This window comes from Peromyscus leucopus, unplaced genomic scaffold (assembly GCF_004664715.2).
Source record: "Peromyscus leucopus breed LL Stock unplaced genomic scaffold, UCI_PerLeu_2.1 scaffold_300, whole genome shotgun sequence".
Lineage (NCBI taxonomy): Eukaryota > Metazoa > Chordata > Mammalia > Rodentia > Cricetidae > Peromyscus > Peromyscus leucopus.
The window spans coordinates 36,347-54,560 of NW_023505179.1; the positions used below are offsets into that span (position 1 = coordinate 36,347).

At 45.4% G+C, this 18,214-nt stretch overlaps 1 non-coding gene and 1 pseudogene across 1 annotated transcript; both read left to right on the forward strand.

The window, feature by feature from the left end:
* The first annotated feature begins 1,252 nt into the window (after positions 1–1,252).
* LOC114695736 overlaps positions 1,253–18,214 on the forward strand; it is a 57,650-nt pseudogene continuing 40,688 nt past the window's right edge.
* On the forward strand, positions 13,289–13,393 carry LOC114695764. Its single transcript, XR_003734914.1, has one exon. It is a non-coding gene; the product is annotated as a small nucleolar RNA U13 (small nucleolar RNA).

Sequence of the window (18,214 nt, forward strand, 5' to 3'; positions counted from 1 at the left end):
TAGCATTTGCTCAGCATTTTCTTCTGCAGTCTGTGCTCTGAGCGTGGGTGTATGCCAAGGGAAGCTTAGGCTGGAATCTCCTCCAGGGAGGGGAGTGACAAACAGCCCCCTCCCGCCCGCCCATTTAAGGGATCTGGCTATTTAGCCCTAGGCGGACTGTTGGAACGCTGCACAGCCCAGTCTCCAGTCTCAGATTCCTGAGTGCTGGAATTACAGTCCTGCGACACGGCCACTCCAGTCTTCTGGGTCTATTCTGTGCCAGGTAGGTGTTGGCAGGGTGGTTAAGGCGACTTGTGGAGAGAAACAGCGCGAGCGAGCTTTCTCCTTGCCTGCTCAGTTAGGAGTCAACCCTGCGGCTGGCTAGGGTAAGGAAGGAGATGTGGGGGAGCCAGGAGCGGCGGCGTGTGACTGCTCACCTTGCTCGGCAGTTTCCTCCTCCGGAAAGCCTTTCCCTGGAGGTCGTTTGGCACGCTCACAAAACAAGATTTTCCGCAGCTTCCGGGACGCGCCAGGGGTCCATTCTATGGGTGAAGATGGAAAGTCTGCTCCCCAAAGGACCTTCGCTTGGGAGTGCAGGGCACGGGGGCGGGGGAGAGGCGGGGCAGAGGGCGGCGGCTCTCCAGGCAGCGGTGCCCCCGGGACGCAGTCCTGCCAGGGAAGCTCCCCGTTGGGTGGCGAGGGGGGTGGGGCAAGGGCAGAGTGCAGAAAAAGGGCTCCCGGCACCCGAAAGCAAGCGGCTGGCTGCCCGCAGAGCCCGCAGCCCACGCGGAGGTGCAGGTAACCTGCAGGGATCCTCACTGCCCCGAGGGCCTCGGTGAGTCACCGCGGGGTTGTCGCAATCGCCACCCGGAGGAAATCAGGCCCGGGGTGGGGCGCGTTCCTGGCTGCCTCCGTGAGCTCTGACCGCACCAGGGTGTCCCCTAGATCGCCGCCAGCTGGGTCTCCTCGCCCGGCACTCAGGTCTGCTCCCGCGGCGGTGGCCACAGCTTGGCCTGGGCCTCTCGTGGAGAGTTAGCCCCCGGGGACAGCGGGGACCTAAGAGGAGGAGGGAAGGAGGTCGCCGTAGTTCTGAGAGTTCTTCCTCCCTCTGCCTTTCCCTCCGCAGAGCAGAAGGGAGTGAGGCGGGCGGCGCGGACTCCCCGGAGCTCAGCTCCGGGTGGGACGAAGTGTTTTGCGGTGTTTTCCGAGCTGCGTTGGACAGCCTGGGACTCGGATTGCTACCTACCGCGCTCGGATCTCCTGGGGACCTCTCCCAGAGGGCGCGCCGAAGACATGGAGGGCGCAGACTTGGCGATGAAGCTCCTGTCCACCTGGCTGACGCTGGTGATCGGCCTCATCCTGTTGCCCTCGGCCTTCGGATTGTCTATAGGCATCTCGGAGATCTACATGAAGATCCTGGTGAAAACCTTGGAGGTGAGTGAGTGCCGGGAAGGATGTGGAGCCCCGGCTGCTCTGAGAACTTAGGGAGCCGGGAGCGACTGAGCGCCTGGACTTAGAACTGTGGGAGCATTTTGAGCAAAGGGTCGGGGTTAGGGGTTAAGGGTAGGGAGTGGGGTTGGAGCAGGGACCTGAGAGAGTATTTCAGTTTCTAATCTGCTGTTTCAAGAAAGACTGGGTCTCTATTTGCTGGGAGAGCCAGGCTGATCCCAACCAAGAGCACCAGTCCACCTCACAGGAACCCCTCCACCTGGGTTCTGCCATCGCTGCTGTTTTTTACTTACTGGATGAACTCTATGACAGCTGATTGTTGTATCAGCAGATTTATTACCCACTATGCCTCTGGAGCTGTTACTTCCCTCCAATTTTTACAGCCCCAGGTTTCAGAGGTCCACAGAGGCATCATGTTCCACTTCATGCCCAAGATAAGAAACCAGTGGCTGGGTGGCAGAAGAAAAATCTGATTTTGTTTTAGTGGAGTCATGGGGATTTTTATCTAACCAGGGACACTGGAATACCACCGCAAAGGTTCTCTGCCCTCAGCTTGGGCCTTTGGTTTGTTTCCACACTCCACTTCAGCTTGAGTTTATCCAGGTCTTTAGTAAAATTCAGAGGGCCTCTCCATGCAGGGGGGCAAGTGCTGTGAGATTCAGAGTTGAAAGGTTTGTTTGAATTTAGTGTGACAAATGGCAGTGGTCTTAATAAAGAGAGGCCCTCAGGCTGTACAGATCTGCCTAGATTTGGTACCTAACTCTCGTCCCTGTTTCTTAGTGTCTGATCTAAGAAGGTAATCTGACCCCTGTACTTTATTTACTCATCTACCAAGTAGAAGTACCAACACCTATTTGCATATCATTTTCATCTGTCTGTTTATTTGGTTTGGTTTTTGTTTTTTTTCAGAGCTGAGGACCCGAACCCAGGGCCTTGCACTTGGCAAGCGCTCTACCACTGAGCTAAATCCCCAACCCTTGGTTTGGTTTTGAGATAGGCTGTCACTCTTGGAGCCCTAGCTGGCTTTGAAATTCGCGAATTCTTGACAGTCTATTTATTTTTTCCAGATAGGAGGCATCACACTTAGCTTTCCACATAAGGGTGTATGTGTGTGTGTTTTCTGAGACAGGGTTTCTCTGTATACCTTTGGAGCCTGCCCTGGAACTCACTCTGTAGACCAGGCTGGCCTCAGAGATCCATCTGCCTCTGCCTCCCAACTGCTGGGATTAAAGGCGTGTGCTACCACAGTGCCCCACATAGTTGTTTTTAAAATACATCAGGGTACAGGAAGTCCTCAGCAGGGTGCCTGTGTGTTAGGTGCACTGTGTGTTTGCTACGATTAAATGGCTGGTATGGTTGCTGTTTCTCCAGCATCTCTACCACCACCTACAGCTGTGCAGGGTTTTTGTTTGTTTGTATTTTTTTTTTTTTTTTTTTTGGCTGTACTTTCTGTCCTCCCATAGGACATGGCTCTGCCCTTTCTCAGTAAAGGAGTGGTCCTAGATATGTATCTCTAGCCCATGGCTGCCTGCTAATGCTTTCCTCCAGAGCCTGTGGGACTGTCCCTTTGTGGCTATTTCTTTGCTGAATCCTTGGAGCTATATTAGATTCTTTATCTCCAGTCTGCTTCACACTTTTTTTCCCCCCCAAGATGGCATCTCACCATGTAGCTGAGACTGGCCTTGAACTCTGGATCCTGCTTCCTCAGGCTCCCAGGCATTGACAGAAGAGGTGTGTACCACCTTGCCAGCTAGCCCTCATGGTTTTTGTCTGTCCTTTCTCCTATCACCATTACACAGTGTTGTCACACTGTGAGTTTTAGTTTCCTCCCCCGTTAGACATTCAAACGTGCTCACTCCACACACACGGCAGATGATCCTCTCCAGCCCGTGCTCCTGAATTGACTGAGCTGGTTCCCTGGGCAGCAGTGCCCTTTGGAGAACCAGATAAGGGGAATCATACACACTGGCTCCTAGGTGCTTATTACTGCCTTTCTTGCTTTAATCTTTCTGGACAGCTAAAGATATGGCAAGGAGGGAGTCACCACCTGGTTGTTCTCAGCTGGCAAATTACTACGTTTGATGAGCTGATTGGCAGTCCAGGCTCTGATCTTGAGTTTGTTTGACAGGGCCCTGAGTTTACTATCTAGAGCAGAAAGAAACTTCAGGGATAGTCTCTCTCTCCACATATGTATGAGTTTAAACCCAAGCAACTCACACATGCATGCATGCGCACAGACACACACCACCAAACACACACACAGCATACACAGCATGCATACCCCTCCCCACACCACTTACACACACCATGTACACACACACTACATACAATACCCCACCCACCCCCACACATGCACCACACACTATAGCCCAAGCTAGCCAGGAACTCAGAACTCAGTATACAGTCTCATCTGACATCTGAACTGACTTCAGACTGCCTTGGCCTCCCAAGTTCATATTTTGAATTAGTGATGTGAGCTTCTATATGTAGTGTCAGAGGTGAGTTTCTTGATAATTGGGGAAGTTTGTTTTCAAAAGAGGTCTACTTTTCATTTTTTTCTTTTTAATTAAAAAAAAAGGGCTCTTTATGGGGAGGCAGGATCTCATGTAGCCCCAGCTGACCTTATCTTGTGTAGCTGAGGATGATCTTACACATTGGAACCCCCTCTCCTCAGTTCCCAAGCTCTGGGATTCCAAGCATGTACCACTACCTCCAGTCTTTATGCTAGTCAAGCTCCACCCACCATGCTCCAGAACTTTGAATTTTTTAAGTTGGTGTCCAAAGCAGTGAGTCCTGTGGCATTTTCGCACATTGATGCCAATATAGTTTGGTATTTTAGGTCTGCCTCCTCCCAGCTTCTCCTAAGGACTGTTATTCTAGTAAAAGCAGGAATGCTGTTGATCTTGGACACTGGGTAGGAGGCAATGTAAGCGGTCATCTCCATTGCTAAGTTATTAGGTTATGGGGTGTTCACCATACAGAATTTAGATAGAGATTCATTTTGTGAATCAGCTGACTGCCGGTCATGGCTGCCTGGAGCTCCTCACAGGGACTCATCAGGGAAGAAAGGTGTGACCCCAGGGTTAACACTCTTCCCCCACAACAGTGCTAGCTGTTTCAGAAACTTCTGGAAGGCTAGGCTTACCGCAGTGGATTGCTTTCTCCAAGTGCAGGGATAATTTCCTGTGGATTCATGACAGCTCTTTAGTGTTAGGACATCTTTAGTTCGCTGTGCATAAACAGGCTACAGAGTTAATTTATAGAGCGGCGCTTCTGTTACTCCCATTCCTCAGTGAGTTCTCAGTTATTTGATTCTAGGCTGTCTCAAGAATATTCTTTGGGGAAGATATATACACACAGACACACAGACAGACAGACAGAGACAGACAGACAGACAGACAGACACACACAGAGAGAGAGAGAGAGAGAGAGGGAGAGAGAGAGAGAGAGAGAAAATAAGTCTCACTATTTAGCTTTGCTGGCCTGGAGGAACTCTAAATATGATGCCAGCCTGGGTATATATCCAGTTACAGGTCAGCAAGGGATACACAAGGAGACCCTGTCTCAAGAAACTAACAAGCAAATAAACAAAAACAAACAAAAGCAAACCACAGAGAGCTGCCTGCCTTTGCCTCCCCAGTCCTTGGATTAAAGTCCTGTGCCGCATTGCCTGACTATATGCTGTTTAAAAAGATCATTTGGCCTTGTCATTGTGGGTTTATCTTAATTTTTTTTAAATTGTTAATAGGTGGCTTTTTAAAGGACCATACTCAAGTTCTAGAGGTTGAATTGGGTTTGGATGCCTGCTGAATAGCTTGCTGTGGTGCTTGTTATATCTATTGTCAGGTAGCTTGCTGAAACCACCACATGTCATCCTAGCATACCGGGAGAGCTGAGACAGGGGGATTGCTCCAAGCTTGAGGACAGCCTAGGGTACAGAGTGAGACCTTGTCTTAAACAACATCTTGTGAGCCATCTTGATGGCTCATAAGAATTGTTGTCATTGGGGCAGGAGAGATGGCTCAGTGGCTAAAGGCACTGACTGCTCTTCCAGAGGTCCTGGGTTCTATTCCCAGCACCCATGTGGCCTGTAAGTCCAGCTCCAAGAGGTTCTAATGTTCTCTTCTGGACTCCTCAGGCATTGTAAATATGTGGTGAACAGGTATGCATCCAGGCAAAGCATCCATACACATAAAATAAATAAGTCTAAAAAATTAAAAAGAAAGAATTATTTATTATTATTATTATTATTTTTTTTTTTTTTGAGACAGGATCTAAGAATTATTATTTTAATTGTTACATGTTCTCTTTACTACATGGAATATATATACACATATGTATGTGTGTGTGGAAAAGTCGATGGGGAAGAAGCTAGTGAGAGAGGGTGAATGGGGGGTGAATGGGGGGAGAGTGGCAGGTATGTGGTGATTTTTGGTCAAAGTAGATGATGCAGCTGAACAAAAATATCCTTATGAAACCCATCACTATGTACAATGACTATATGTTGATAGTTATTAACAGGTAGTTACAGATAGTTACTAACGGGTAGAAACAGAAGAAAATCTTTTGATCTGCTAAAGCATGTCAATATAACACCTACAAACACCAGCATGGAGTTAGAAATACCAACCTTTCCCTTTGTCTGACAGAGCGGTCATGCCTATAATCTCAACACTCAAAAGGCCGAGGCAAGGCTGTTGGGAGTCTGAGGCGAGGTTGAGCTGCAGAGTGAGTCCTATCCTAAGGAAAAATCAGGAGCCTGGTGAAATGGCATGTGTCACCAAGCCTGCGGACCTGAGTTTGATCCCTGGAACCCACAGGGCAGGGTAGAGAGTGAGCATGTCAAGTTGTCCTCTGCCCTCCACACATGCTGAACTGTACAGAGAGTCTAGGAGTCATCTCATTCTCTGTGAGCTATCACCCCATGTCTCCTTTCCCGCCCTTCTTCTCCTCCCTTTCTGTGTTAAGTAGGACAGGATCTCCCTGCAGTGTAGCATTAAGGTAGCATTGAACATTTTTTTTTTTTTTTTTTTTGCTTACAAACTGTATGGCCGTGGCAGGCTTCTTGCTAACTGTTCTTATATCTTAAATTAATCCATTTCCATAAATCTATACTTTGCCACATGGCTGGTGGCTTACCGGCGTCTTCACATGCTGCTGGTCATGGCGGCGGCTAGCAGTGTCTCTCTGCCTCAGACTTCCACTTCCCAGAATTCTCCTCTCTCCTTGTCCCACCTACTTCCTGCCTGGCCACTGGCCAATCAGTGTTTTATTTATTGACCAGTCAGAGCAATTTGACATACAAACCATCCCACAGCACTTCCCCTTTTCTTTTTTTCAAAAGGAAGGTTTTAACTTTTACACATCTTCAAAGCCAGCTTGGTATATTTGGGAATTTGGGCGTAGCTTCTCTTACTACTTCCTGCTGAAGGGGGGGCGCTGTATCTTATGGGGACACAAAGAAAATTTTAGGATCATGGAGTAGTCCGTGACGCTGTATCATCTGAGCCAGTTGCCTTGAAATGATTCTGGATGTTGGATCATCTGGTGTCATCAGAGACCTTTCAGGTGGTCTTGGCTGGTCAAACCTGATGTATCTTAATCTAGAACAAATCCATAGCCTCTGGCTTTCTGTAGAAACAAAAACAGAGCCTCCTTTCCAAAGAAACATATCCTTACATCCAAATTTTGAAGTCAAGGTACCTTTAAAATATACATTTTGGCATAACTCAACAGCTTTTGCAATCAAATGTTTTTCTTCAGTTACAAATATCAAAGAGAACATAATCCAGATTCTCTGTGTGGTAGCCATCTTTATGTGGCTTATTTTTTATATTACCTTGAGCCTATTGCTTTAAACTGCAGCCTTTTAAGCCTGAAATGGCGCTGTGGCTTCTGGCTCCTCCCACTTCAGCTTCCTAACATGGCGGTGGTACGTTTTCTGCCAGCTCTGGGAGCCATCAACTCTCAGAAATAGTGGGTCTATGCTTCTATCAAGGCAGAGTGTAGCCCAGAAACCTCTTTTTGTTTTGTACTAGCAAAGGCTAAATCCACCATGCAGCTTAATGTGCCACTTGCAGAGGCCTCATTCCCGCCATACTGCAGGTCGAGCACACACACCAGGAACCCGCCATAGTAGATAGTAGCTCAAACACACACGCTGCCGCTAACTTGAAAGAGACAACTAGGAACTGTTTTTAGCTCCGTTTTAGAATCTTTTTACTCAGGTTTTAGGTGGAATCTCTTGCCAACACGTTGGGTGCCATTTGTAGCTAGAGTTTTCTTGCCTTGCCCACAGTCAGGACAACTGTAACCCGCCAGTCCCACAGCCGCTCAGACCCAACCAAGTAAACACAGAGACTTATATTGCTTACAAACTGTATGGCCGTGGCAGGCTTCTTGCTAACTGTTTTTATAGCTTAAATTAATCTATTTCCATAAATCTATACCTTTCCACGTGGCTGGTGGCTTACCGGCATCTTCACATGCTGCTGGTCATGGCAGTGGCTGGCAGTGTCTCTCTCAGCATTGAGTATTCTTGCTTTGCTTTTTCCTTTAAAGAAAATATTTCTAATTTAAAAAGTTGTTATATTTATTTATTGTATTATATTCTTATTCTTTATATACTTATATATAATTATATATTAGTATTACTATATATAAAATTGTATATTATTATCTATATACTTGTAAATATTACACATTTATATTATTTATATTACATTATTTTATGTTTTTGCCATTATATATACACATATATACATTATGTATATTTGCATACATATAATTATTTTTTGCACATCTACTGCATGCTGCTTTCTCTGTTGTTAGATGTCCCTAGATATGAATACATGTTTCTGGTGTGGCAAGCTATTTGAAGATAAGGGCTTGGATATTTGGGATAGAATCAGTTCAGTGAGTCTTGTGACCATGGTTTCTAAAGGGTATATAAGAACTTGCTAGGTGCCAGGCAGTGGTGGTGCACACCTTTAATCCCAGCACTCAGGAGGCAGAGGCAGGCAGATCTCTATGAGTTCAAGGCCAGCTTGGGCTACAGAGTGAGTTCCAGGAAAGTCACAAAGCTACATAGAGAAACCCTGTCTGGAAAAACCAAACCAAACCAAACCAAACCAAACCAAACCAAACCAAACCAAAAGAACTTGCTAGGTAATATGTATGCCATATTGGGGGAAATAGTTTCGGGATACAAGCTGAGAAGTAAAACTTCAGACTGAGGAGGTGTCCTCAGGAGAAATCCACTGATAATCAAATGTACTGTCAGAATCTCTAGTGTGTGTGTGAGGTTTTCATGTTTATCCAACAGGAGTAGAGGTTAAACATTGCAAGGTGCCGCTGCTGTCAACGTCCAGGTTAACTGTAAGGTTAGCCATTAAGATGAGAATCAAGAGGGATTGCTCTTCCATGGTTTGAGGTTTATGAGTAGAAAGAAACAAGGAACAGAAAGAGAATATAGAATTATGGACAGGAAGGAAGTGAGGGGGCTGTGGATACAGCTCAGTAGAGTGCCCATTGTGGGCACAGCCCTGGGTTCTTTTGCCAACCCTGAAAGAAAGAAAGGGCTAGATGTAAATAAAGTAGGCATGACAAGGAGTAACCTCCCTCCTGTTCTGGAGGAATAAGATGGAGGCATGGAAAAGTTCTCCCATGTTTCTGGCTCTGTGGTCTCTGGTGGGTCACTTTATCACAGCCTCGGTTTCTGCATGTAGAGATCCAATATCCTGTACGATCATTCTGAGGGTTAAGCTGGGAGAGGAAACGAAGGTGCCTGTCACAGAGTTGGTGACGAGTTTTAGTAGAGTGTAGGTTGGGACAGTACGACACTGCCTTGTCTGCTCACGAGACTAAGATTTAAGGTGTTCACTTCGAAGGTGAACACTCATTCAACTGATTCTTCTTGCCTATTAGGCTCATTCTCTCATCTCTTTACTCTCTCCTCCATCCACCAAAGGTTTCCCATCCTTTGGAAGAGGCATGCCCATAATTCCCAGGAGGCTATTACCAAGTTTGTATAAAAGACACTCTTTCTGATGTTGGCAATATAGTCAGTGTGCTAGAAGACCCAGGCTGTTTATAACGAGCAACGGCAATGAAGGGAAGCTGGTTTTCATTCATCTTAATTCCACAGGGGCCTGTCATTATTCTTATTGATTTAGGGCAGGCGTTCAGTAGCGTGCAGCTGCAGGGGTAGAATCAGGGTTTCAGTTTGAATCTGGAGCCAGGATTTTCAGTCCGCCGTAGGGTAGACTCTGCCAAGTTCCCATTTGGCTCCAGATAACTGCCAGCTGCTATTTTTGTCAGCCTACTATCTGAATTTTTAGATGATTTTTAGTTGTTTTCCTTATCTCCTTCCCTCTTTAGTCGGTTCTTGACTCTTTACAGTTATAATGATCTAGAAGAAGTTATAATTGTCTAGGGTGAGAATCTTATAATTTTGCAAGCTTTTGGCTTGTTGTAAAATCAGACTTGAGGACTGGGGATGTAGCTGAGTTGGTAGAGTGCTCTCCTGGTGTGCCTAAAGCCCTGGATTCGATTCCTAGCACCACATAAACTGGGCAACGCGGAGCATGCCTATAATCTCAGCACTTGGGAGGTGGAGGTAGGAATATATATACATTCACTCATAATTAAAGAAGAAGAGATCATGAATTTGAGAGGGAGTGGTGGGGGACATGGAAGGTGGGAAAGGGTGGCATGAAAATGATGTAAATATGGTATTCATGTATAAAATTTTCAGAAAAAAAAAAGAAAAAAATTTAAGGTTGTCCTCATCTCCATAGCCTGGAATACATGAGATCTTTTTCTTTAAATCTAGCTTGAAACAAACTTTAGTGAATTTGCCTCTTACAGGCTTTGGAAATTAAGTGGTGAGATGCTGACAGATCCGTGTCTTTTAGCTTTCCTCAGGGCCTGAAGACTGAGGTGAGGTGTAGGAGCAAGGTGGTAGAGCTGCTTCTGTATTCAGGGTCCTCTTGTCTGCATGGTCTTGAGGCAGAGGCATTCTGAGATTAGCTCGAGGAGACTCTGAGTCTCCAGAAGAACTGCCAAGGGGCGCAGCCATGGGTGGAGAAGCCGGCATGGTAAAAGACAAATAGTTTCCTGTTGGACGACACACTGGTGGTCTTGGGGAGCTGCTCATTTGTGCCCCACATCCCATACTGGGGGTCCGAACCCAAGGACTTGACATGCTAGCAAGTGCTCTCTACCATGTGCTGTCTCTGAAGTCTGCATTTTACTTTGTATTTTGAGATAGGGACTCAGTAAGTCATGCAGGCTGGTCTTTAATCACTAGAGTTAGTGACTAGAGTTAGTGGAGGCAGGCCTTGGATTTATGATCCTCCTGCATCAGCCTCCCACGTAGTTGGGCTTACAGATCTGTGTCAGACCCTGCCTGGCTCACTGATCTTTGTTGTCACCTTTGGTGTTGACCCTCCTTAGAGAGATGATGAAACAGATGTCCCAAGAGCTTAAAGTCTCAGCTGGGAAATAATAGGAAGACAAATTCTCCCTGACACCAGGCAGGCTGCAATGCCTCTTCACTTTCAGTGGTGAATAAGCACATACTGGAAAGCAGTTGGCTACCCAGATCCCAAGCCGTTGTCTACCCAGATCCCCAACCAGTTGTCTACCCAGATCCCCAAGCCGTTGTCTGCCCAGATTCCCAAGCTGTTGTCTACCCAGATTCCCAAGCAGTTGGCTACCCAGATCCCCAAGTAGTTGTCTACACAGATTCCTGTTGGCTTTGAAGAATTGCTTCTCCAACCTTGAAATTTGCTTATCTTGAACAGTCTTTGCAATCTTGGTTCTCTCAAATGGGGAAACCGTATGCATTCTCAAATGTCCTGCTCTTTGAGGGATGTGATTTGCTCTTTGAAGAATATCTTTTATACGACACAAGCCAAGCAGGCTAAACAGCAGAGATTTACCTTCTTTCTCAGGATTCTGAGGACTGGAAGTCTTAGGTCAGGGAGTCCATGGGACTGGCTTCATTTCTCACTGTCTTTACACACATCTCTGATATTTTTCTTTTTTCTTTTTTGTTTTGTTTGAGACAGGGTTTCTCTGTGTAGCTTTGGAGCCTGTCCTGGAACTTGCTCTGTAGCCCAGGCTGGCCTCAAACTCACAGAGATCTGCCTGGCTCTACCTCCTTAGTGCTGGGATTAAAGGCGTGTGCCACCACCGCCGGCTCTATCTTTTTTTTTTCCTTAAACAAATGATAATAGATGTCCAAGCTTTAGGGAGAAACTATGGAAATTAACCTTTACCTCAGTTGAGAAGATGGGAATCCAGAGTTTAATGCTCGTGTCCCAAACAGGAATAGAAAGGATGCAGCCTGATGAGCATGGAGTCTCATGGTGGTGAAGGGTCACTGGAAGCCTGGAGGATGTGGCTCTATTTTTAGGTCTTCTAAGTTAGGTGGCAGAGTCCTGCTCGGCTGTGTGCCACTGTGCATGGCTGTGTGCTGGTGCCACTGTGCACGGCTGTGTGTGTGCCGGTGTACATGGCTGTGTGCTGGTGCCACTGTGCACGGCTGTGTGTGTGCCGCTGTGCACGGCTGTGTGCGTGCCGGTGTACACGGCCCTGATGGCGTCACTCCTTGACCTTGGTGTTATGTTCTAGGCTATTTATTCTCTATCGGTTGTTTTCATGCTTATTTGGAAAAACAAAATGTTTAATCTCTCTGTCTGAACATATACATAGAGCCTTCCAAATTTCTTTTTGTATATTAACCTATCTTTTTGTCCCTTCATGGTGCTTATATATAATTATAATTATTACAATGCACTTGACCTCTTCTTTTGCTCTTTCCCTTTGCTTTCAGGTTAGTCAGCTTAGACTTTAGTATCTAGGCTGGGTGTGGTGGTGCACACCTTTAAAATCTCAGCACTGAGATGCAGAGGAAGGCCAATCTCTGAGTTAGAGACCAGCCTAGTCTACATAGTGAGTTCCAGGACAGCCAGGGCTACTCAGAGAAACCCTGTCTCTGAAAGAAAAAGATATTAGTATCTGAATTGTAACCTTAGATATCATTTTAATTGGTTTTAAAAATAAATATTCTGTATCTGTCTGTCTGTCTCTATTTTCTATGTATCTATCATCTACCTGTTTATCAATCTATCATCTATCAATGTATTTGTGTATCTATCATCTCTATCTTCCATGCATGTATGTATGTATCTTTATTATCTGTCTATCATCTATATATCTATGTATCTGTCTATCATCTGTTTATCTATCCCTTTATGTATCTATCTTTCTGTCTGAAATCTATCTGTCTTGTCTGGTCTGTCTATCATCTATGTGCTGCTGGAGATTGAACTCAGGGCCTTGAATGTGCTAGGCAAGCATTCTATCACTGAGCTACATCTTTAGCCCTTAATTGCTAAATTTTAAACTCAAGACCTAGACTACCTAACAGGAATGGGGCACATTATCGGCAAAGTCTTTAAATTCTGTGCTGAAAAAAATCCACCTGCACCTTTTAGGTTATGATGGTAATATTAGGAATGCATGAAGAAAGGGCAGGCTATAGCTCAGGTGGTAGACTACTTGACTTGCATGCATGCGGCTCTGGATTTAATCTCGAGGCTTGCATAAATCAGATGTGGTTTGTAATCCTGGTGCTGGGGAGGTAGAGGCAGGAAGGTTAGTGCTGAGGGGCTGGACTGGGGTCAGTAGTAAAGTGCTTGCCTGGAATGCTCCAGCATTGAGTTTAGTTCCCTTTTCTTTTTTAAGTTCAAGGTTATTCTTGCCTACTTAGGGAGTTCAGGCCAGTCTTGGGTTATATTAGACCCTGTCTCAAAAACAAACAAACCCAAACCAAAGAACATATGAAAAACCCATCTTAGGATCTTTCTTTAGTGTGGTGATGGGCATTCATGTCCCTGCATGAAATATGTCCCCCCGCAACACATCATTATCACATTGGCACAGGAGCCTTCTGATAGGAACTTAGAGGATCCTGTGACTTTTGGTGTGTGAAACAAATGAGCTAAAGTGGTCATTAAAAACACCTTGGAAGGCTGGGCGGTGGTGGTGCACGCCTTTAATCCCAGCCTTTAATCCAGCACTCGGGAGGCAGAGGCAGGTGGATCTCTGTGAGTTCGAGGCCAGCCTGGTCTCCAAAGCGAGTTCCAGGAAAGGCGCAAAGCTACACAGAGAAACCTGTCTCGAAAACCAAAAAAAAAAAAAAAAAAAAAAAAAAAAAAAAAAAAAAAAACAAACAAACAAAAAAACCACCTTGGAAGCCAGGCTTGTTGGCGCACGCCTTTAATCTCAGCACTTAAGAGACAGAGGCAGGCAGATCTCTGAGGCCAGCCTGGCCTACCAAGTGAGTTCCAGGATAGCCCAATTTTGACATTTTTTCATTATACTTTTAAGTATATTCAGAACAAACTGATACTTAATAATCCCTGGTCTTTCACTTCCCAATCTGTACCCTCCCAATTACATGTTCCTTATGCATTTTAATAGGTAAAAAAATGGGTGAGGTGGTCTTCTGGTGATTTTTTACTGATTTTTGTTTTTTCAATGCTGGAAATTGAACTCAGGACTTCATGCATGCAAGGCCCGCAAGCAGTCTACCACCTTAACTACATACAGCCCATCCCCTATTCATACATTTTTTAAAAAAAGATTTATTTATTATTTTATGTGCATTGGTGTTTTGTCTGCATGTATGTGTGAGGGTGTCAGATCCCTGGGAATGGAGTTACAGACAGTTGTGAGCTGCCATGTAGGTGCTAGGAATTGAACCGGAGTCCTCTGGAAGAGCAGCCAATGCTCTTAAACACTCTCTTTAGCCCCATACATTTCTTATGCATTGTAATATTACTTACCATTTGACATCATACTTTAAAAGTGCAAGTGTTTTTTTTCAACATAGCATTTAGAGATCACATACTTTGCCCCGCCCCCTTGGCTTGGGTTTTGGTGGGCCTTATTTTCTGGTCCAGACATTGTTGAAAACAGCTATAACCTGTTTTCTTACCCTACCAGCTTCACCACCTTTCTCAAGAAGTAACTTAAGTATTTGTTGGGACGTCATCAGTGACAGACAGCTCTAGGAGCATACAAAAGACGTGTGTTAATTAATCCTCTGGGTGAAAATAAGACCACGACCACAATTTTTGAGCCAAATTTGAAGCAAGTTTTATTAAATACTGGCCAGGACTGTGGACACTGGCCGGGTCCATACCTGGGATTCCCAGAGAATGGCGGAGAGTTAGTCCGGTGTTTATAAAACCCTGCAAGGCCACGCACTTCTCACCTTTGTCCAATCCAGGGCAAGCATGTGTCCTGATGAGCTTCCTGCCTACATGTGACCAAGCATCTCCTGTGCAGTTGGGGCAGCCAACCTTGTGTACAGATGGGAAGACAGGTGGCTGGTTACCTTACATGAACAGCCCCTAGCATTCTAGGAGGTCATCTGTCCTTGGACAAGTGGGGCTCACAGGTTAGAGGCGTTTTTTGTTTTCTAGATCTCTTAAGCAGAGTATTAAAACTTAAAATCTAACTTTAGCCCTCATCCTAGCAATAGTGTACATAGAGAATCCTGGGGTGTCTCTCCTCATCAGACGGTGCCCAGCTTTAGTTTTTAACGTCACTTCTATATAAGTGTGTTTTGGTGTTTGCATGTGTCTATGGAAGAATTTCAATGAACGCTTCTTGTTTTGAACAGTGGGCCACATTACGAATTGAAAAAGGAGCCCCAAAGGAGTCAGTTCTTAAAAACTCAGCTTCTGTGGGTAAGTCTTGCTTTTTTTTTTTTTTTTTTCATTACGATCGTTTAAATCTGCAAACAGTCTGAAGTTGGTCCAGCAGTGTCTTCTGTAGGCCTGAGGTTCTTCATCGTTTTGTCTGTATTGTAGAACGGTAGCTGCCTGAGTTGTTATCAGGAGGGTTGGGCAGTATGTGTTAGTTCCTCTCTGGGTTCTTCTAAGACCTGCATTTGAAGAGCAAGTTTGTGGCTTTAAAGATGTAGCCGGGGATGAAAAGAGATACAAGCAGGCAGTGTGTACTTTGTTACAGTACCCCTACAAGCTAACGTGAGGATTCAGCTCATTTACATGTAATCAAGGACTTGGTGTGGTTCAGTCTCTCACAGTTCTACATACTCACTACTTGTTTATTTGTTTTTTGTGTGGTTTTTTTTTTTGGGGGGGGGGGAGGAGTTATTGTTGTCTCTGCTACATTTTCCATTTGCTGTAGATTATATGGCCATTGTAATTATTCAGTGATTACACAATAGAATTTCTATGTTTTATACATATATTAGTGTTGTTTGAGCTTTCTGATCTTTACATTGAAAATTTTGTTAATTTGAAAATATCAGAAAAAAATTATTTTTTTTCTGTTTTGGTTTAGGGTTTCTCTGTGTAGCCCTGGCTGTCCTGGAACTCTCTGTAGACCAAGCTGGCCTCAAACTTAGAGATCCGTCTGCCTCTATTGCCCAAGTGCTGGGATTAAAGGTGTATGCCACCCCCGCCTGGCATGATAATTATGTTTTTCATCTTAGTTTTTTTTTTTTTTAAAGATTTATTTATTATGTATACAGTGTTCTGACTGCAGGCCAGAAGAGGGCACCAGATCTCATTCCAGATGGTTGTGAGCCACCATGTGGGTGCTGGGAATTGAACTCAGGACCTCTGGAAGAACAGCCAGTGTCCTTAACCTCTGAGCCATCTCTCCAGCCCTCACCTTAGTTTTCAACGTGTCCTTTGACTTTGCTTGTGTGTGTGTTTTGATGGAACCAGTAAGTTCTTTGCTTTACTTTGATCGTTTGCATCTTGATTTTGAGACTGGTAATTTTTTTCATGAGGGTCGGGGGTGGGGGGGAGGGCTGTTGGTCAGTTTTTTTTTTTTTAAATCACTATCACAAGACACGGGGTGGGTTACTCTACTCAGCTGTGAGAGCAGGGTGCAGCTCTCAGTTCCTGGAACATCTGGAGGACGGTGGAGCTCAGGTGGGGTGTGGGAGGAGGAAGCCTCTCCGGTCGTGAGCCAGAAGCAGACTCAGGGGTCTGTCTCAAGCTTGACCAACTCATAGCTACAAGTACTGCCACAGGGCTGCAGAGGCAGAGCCTCTTCCCAGGGCAGCAGCACCCTGGTGACCCAGGGACTCATTTGAGGCCCCACCTCATAGAAGTCCACAGAGCTCAGTGCCACCACGCTGAGGACCAGTCCCCTAACACAGGAACCTTTGAGGTTACCCTTAAACCGCAGCAGAGACCAATCCCAACCATCGCAGAGACCAGTCGGACTGCCTGGGGGTTAGAATTTAGAAGCTGAGATTTTATCAGGGTTTCATTCTAACTTCTAGTCAGATGCTCTCAAAGCGCACTCCTTGGGATACATTTTCCTGCTGAAGGCTGGGAACACTGAACAAGAAATAAAACTGCAGGCTGGCGGGATGGCTCAGTGGTTAAGAGCAAGCGGATGACCCAAACGTCATTCCCGGCACAAACACTGGGCGGTTCACAACCACCCCTAACTCCAGTTCTAGATCTGGAGTTCCCTCTAGTTGCCACAGGTATCTGGACTCATGTGCACACACCACACACAGACACAGAATGAAAAATCATTCAGATAAATAATAAAGAAGTTTACAAAAAACCCACCACAGCTCTTGTCTGGGATTGTATCTCGATGGTAGAGCATATACTTCATGTATGTGAAGCTCTTAGTTCAGTCTCCAGCACCCTAAAAACCCAGTAATAACACAGTCAGACTCTAGGGGGGATGTTTGGAGGCACTACACACTGCCCCTTCCTCTGGAAGAGTACTGTTGTGTGGTGACAAAGGTCTAGAAAAGTCTGTAGTAAAGACTGCATTAGCTGGGCATGGTGGTGTATGTTTGTAATCCCAGAATTCTGAAGGCTGAGGTAAGCGGTTACATGTTGCTGGAGGGCTTCTCTCCAGGTTCCCCAAGTCCCGCAGTCCCACAATCCACTTATAAAATAATCACTCAGACGCTTATATCACTTATAAACTGTATGGCCGTGGCAGGCTTCTTGCTAACTGTTCTTTTATCTTAAATTAACCCATTTTTATAAATCTATACCTTGCCACATGGCTGGTGGCTTACCAGAGTCTTTACAGCTGCTTGTCCTGGCGGTGGCTGCAGTGTCTCTCCCCTCAGCCTTCTTTTCCCAGAATTCTCCTCTCTCCTTGTCCCACCTACTTCCTGCCTGGCAACCTACTTCCTGCCTGGTCACTGGCCATCAGTGTTTTATTTATATAGAGCAATATCCACAGCAGTTACATGTGTGGTGGTGGCCTGGGCTATGTAGCTGATCCTAGGTCAGCGTGAACTATGTTACTAAGACCTTGTTTAAAAAAATTGGAAAAAACAAGAGTGCACAGGTGAGAGAGATAGAGATTTTTTTAATTATTATTATTAAATTAAGCTTTCCCAGGGCTGCTTGACTGCAGTCTTCTTTCTCCCATGCAATCTATGACCCCTGTTAGCTTCTGGTAGAAACAAGTTAAAACCAGTCCTTGTTTATTTATGTGCCTAAAGAAACAGTTTCAGTGGGAGTAAGAATCCTGACAGTCATTTCAGGCACTAGGTTCCTAGAAAGTCAGATTTTATAGGAATAGTGACTAAACAATAAGGAAGAATTAAATCATTAGATGGATCAAAAGTGTTTTCAAAAAGGCCCGGAGTGGTCCTTCACCTGCCCTGTAGCCTCTCTGATGGAGTCTTTGGTCTAGCCTTGCTTGGGGGGAATTCCTGAGGGCTGAGACGGCTGTCTCTAACTAAGGA